Below are 4,593 nucleotides of genomic sequence, written 5' to 3' on the forward strand. Positions count from 1 at the left end.
TCAAAGCTGGAAAGTGAGGCTTAACTTATTTAGGTAGGAGTGGGGCGTAGCAATTAGCCAGTCTAACCTAGCCATTTAGATAATCATTCCTAATCCATTCTTCTAGTTCTACTATTCTTCGCAAATTCCAATCGAATGGTAACAGTTAAGCTGTCGCACCTCTTGCTTGCTTGACTGATTAAGGTTCAGCTTTTAGTTGATACGATACCTCTCTAAGACAAGACCGGATTTTTCACATGCAGTTGGTGTAGTGAGAGACCCTTCCCCCAAGACTGGAATCAGGAAGAGCGGATCTTGTAACTTCTGAACTTTCCTTTTGATACCAAAAGGCAATACAGCACTTTAACTGCATTCGTGGTGACAGCAATCTCGCACGGACCACCACGCTCATGTGTCCCCAGGGGTTTTCCCTCTACAGCATCGCAACTTCGTACATGCATAGATGATAGTGAGATCCTGGGCCAAAGACCATACTTTCTTTTCAGCCCAACTCTGTCTCAATGCCCTCTTGGCAAGATAAGCCATCAGTCAGCTGTCCAATGGTTGGATCACAATCAACTTCCCAGCGTATCCCTCAAGCCCTCATGCTCTCAGCCTATGGGTCGTTATAAAGCATGCCATCAGACTTTCCTGCCGCTCACTTTGCAAAGACACTGCAACTGAGCACTCAACCCTCTCTGAATCATTCATGTTATCAGTCGTCAGGCTGTGTAAATTGTAAATCCTGACTTTCTGAAGTAAGCAAGCGCTAAAAAAAGTCAACCATGCCCTCGCCTAGCCCTCACTTCAATGGGCCAATCAATGCGCTACGCTGGCAAAAGGGGGAATGGCGAACAACCGAACCCTTGCTAAGACCATTTCCACTTTGTTCTCAACAGTTCTAACCCCCTGGGGCAGACAAGCTCCCTTTAGCTCCACCTTATTCTCATTCTCGAAAAAGACTAGCAATTTGTTAGCAGCGCCACCACTCGGTCACGTATGGGGCACGCCCCTGTACATCTTACTTTCTTTAGGTCTCTGTCCCCTCAAATTCAGCCTAGCTCAATGCTAGATAGCTCTTCCTCAACTTACACTACTGACCATCTGTAACGACCCTAAATTTCCACATACTCAGAGTCGCTACTAACGTCTCATGCTCATCTATAATGCGGAAATATAACTCTTACATGAACATAGTTGATAACGTAAACTTCAAAAAAAAAAACGTTTAAAACAACTTCTTCTCTGGAAAACACAACCATGGTCTTACGTGTTTAAGTATGAAATACTGAAATTTAGAGAAAACAAAAACAAATACAAAATAATTTAAAACAATGAAATGCAAAACAACCTATTCTAACTTAAGACTAGAAATTTAAATATGAATCTACCCTATGCACGTGCCACAGTCTCTGCTTGCGATGCCGCCGTCCTCCGTACAAGTGCGCCTTGCCTTTACCTGAAAAATGATGTGGCACACGGCCTGAGTATTTCAAAGAATACTCAGTAAGTGACCCCACTATAGGGGCCATGCTAATGCAAACACATGCAATCATGAATAGGGACCTATCTCTAATCATCTTAGGGGTGGCCTCCAGTCTCGGACAAATTGGATGTGTAGTACTTCCCTACACACAACTCACACGTGCGAGTGTGAGTCCCCAGGGCGCTCGCACACCCCCTGGACCCTCTGGTCAAGCTAATCTGTAGCGACGTCCGGAGGTCAGCGGAACCCCATAGTGTCAGGCGCCTCATGAACACCCTCATCTGTGTGCTTTCGCACCTGTGCGCATTCGCGCTCATCATAAGGTGCGCGTCCGCACTCATCATCTCTAGGGGAAGTAGCCCTATGCTTATGAACATACAAAATGCATGAGGTCCCTCTAAATCCATCGTAATGTCTCTTCTGACACAACCCTCTAGTCTCATCTCCTTGTTACTCTAGGTAACGCATTTCGTGGATATTTATATTAATATCATTTTCATGCTCTTAGGGTTGTGTCCTACGTCGATCTAACGACATGATGCAATATGGCACTCATCATCATCTAGCATGCTCAATATGGAAAACATCATCATATTAAGGTAAAAATCATGCAATCATCATGCTCATCATAATGCCACAACGTGCGTCAAACATATTAAGCGTCACTCAACAAAATATGTATAAACCGGCACATATCATCAAGCATCATACAATTTATTTAGCCTATCCTATAGTAAGGCCACTTACCTGGTTGGCCTTAGCCGAAGATTCCCTAATTTAATTAACGTAAGCCCCCGTTCCTCGAGAGCTGCTCCAAAGGTTTCTAGAGTTCGCTTCATATCGAACTGTTCGTCACCTTTCGTTAGTATTTCACATTTTAATTAATAATCCAACTAACAATGTGAAATACAGCTCTAAACCGGTCTCAGTAAAAATCAAATTCTACGTTTTCATTGTTTCTAAATTATATAGGATAATAAAACTTAAATTAATAATATGTCAATATTATTAATATTCCAAGTGGTTTGTATAATTCAACATTTAATGTTATATCCTATAGATACAAATATAATAATTATTCATATTTTCCATTTTCCTTCCCTCACTTATTTCTCTTCTATGTTATATTTTACTTCTCTTTACTGTACTTGCCATATGAACAGTACTTGCAATTTTCAACCCGTTCTAATTTTCTTTTCTTTCCTAAAATTTTCTCTCTTTTGTTTTTTTTTTCTTTGAACTCTAATTCTTTGAGTAGTTCAATTCTACCTCCATATCTAATTATTTAAAGTAATTTTACTCATATATCTAAATAGTTTAATTATGTTTGTCAGTTTAATTCTATTTTTTTTCTTTGGCTTTACTATTTCCAAATCTAATATTCCTCTCTCTCTCTCCATGTATCTACTCCCATATCTAAATCGTTTAATTCTATTCCCAGATCTTCTTTGTCTTTACTATTCCCAAATCTTAGTTTTTTTCTCTCTCCATGTATCTACTCCCATATCTAAATCGTTTAATTCTATTCCCAGATCTTCTTTGTCTTTACTATTCCCAAATCTTAGTTTTTTTTTTTAATATGTTTTTGCAGATCTTCCTTTTCATCAAATCTTCATTATTTTTTTTTATTTGAATATGTTTTCCAGATCTTCCTTTTCCCTATCTTCCTTCTCATCCGGTTTTCCAAATCTTTTTTTTTATTTGAATATGTTTTACAGATCTTTCTTTTCCCTATCTTCCTTTTCATCCTGTTTTCCAAATCTTCGTTCCTTTTTTTTTATTTATTTGAATATGTCTTCGAGATTCTTTTTTTATTTATTTGAATATGTCTTCCAGATTTTTTTTTTTTTATATTTATTTGAATATGTTTTCCAGATCTTTCTTTTCCCTATCTTCCTCTCTTTCTTATCTATCTATTCCTTGACCAATTTTAATGGACTCTAGCTATGATAGATAATTTCTAATTCAGATCATTCCGATAATTTTCTAAATTTCTAACTCAGATCTAAATAATTGCTAATATCCTTAGTAGAAAGAAAAGGTAAATCTGACTACTAACCTTTTCAAATGACATCTCTCTTCCTCTGCTTGCCATCTCTCCATTATCTGCCTTTCTTCCCATCTCTCCATTACTGTATAACATCTCTCCATTATCTGCATTTTTTTTTCTCCAGAAAAATATTTTCTTTCTATTTCTGCTTTTTTTTTTTTTTTTTTCTGAATTATTGATACTAAATGGAGGAGGTATTTTAGGGGATGGACGGAGAGATTAAAGGAGGTGGTCAGTTTTTTTTTTTTTTTTTTTCTTTCTTTTCTTTATTTTGTTATTTTTATTTTAACACACACACACATATATATACATACTTAAACACATATATATACATACTTAAACCTAACGGGGCGTTACATTATCTACCCCTAAAAAGAACTTTCGTCCTCGAAAGTCTCCAACTCGTATACTAACTCAGGAAATTTTTCTTTTATTTCGTCCTTACACTCCCACGTGGCCTCTTCAGTGTGGTGATTTCGCCACAACACCTTAATGAACGCAATGTTTCTGTAGCATAACGGTTTTACTTCTCTTGCTAAGATTCTTATTGGTTTTTCCTCATAACTCAAATCTTCATTGAGTTGGAGTGGTTCATAGTCTATTACATGGATAGGGTTCGTAATGTACTTCCTCAGCATCGACACATGAAATGCATCGTGTACTCCTAAGTGGGCTAGAGGTAGGGCTAACTTATACGCTACTGGACCAACTCGCTCTAGGATTTCGAATGGTCCATTGAATTTAGGACTTAACTTGCCCGTACGTCCGAACCTCCAGACACCTTAAATAGGTGCCACCTTGAGGAATACTAGGCCCTTTGTCTCGAACTCTAAGCTTCTACGCCTTACATCGACATAGCTTTTCTGTCGACTTTTAGCGATACGCATCCTCGCTCGAATTTTTTCTGAACAGCCTCGTTGGTGAGTCAAACTAGCTCGGGTCCTACTAACTCTCTTTCACCTACTTCGTCCTAACATAGTGGGGACCTACACCATTTCCCATACAAGGCCTCAAACGGTGTCATACCAATAGTGGCTTGGAAGTTGTTATTATACGAGAATTCCATGAGGTGGAGTAT

At 38.3% G+C, this 4,593-nt stretch overlaps 1 long non-coding RNA gene across 1 annotated transcript; it reads right to left on the bottom strand.

The window, feature by feature from the left end:
• Nucleotides 1–1,084: 1,084 nt before the first annotated feature.
• On the bottom strand, nt 1,085–3,659 carry LOC147790246 (uncharacterized). The gene is made up of 3 exons (XR_015423003.1): nt 3,525–3,659; nt 2,213–2,310; nt 1,085–1,438 (listed from the first exon to the last, which is right to left on the bottom strand). It is a non-coding gene; the product is annotated as an uncharacterized LOC147790246 (long non-coding RNA).
• Between the last annotated feature and the right edge of the window lie 934 nt (nt 3,660–4,593).

The sequence above is a fragment of the Cucurbita pepo genome, chromosome 11, assembly GCF_057944985.1.
Source record: "Cucurbita pepo subsp. pepo isolate OVF chromosome 11, ASM5794498v1, whole genome shotgun sequence".
In the NCBI taxonomy this organism is placed as follows: Eukaryota; Viridiplantae; Streptophyta; class Magnoliopsida; order Cucurbitales; family Cucurbitaceae; genus Cucurbita; species Cucurbita pepo.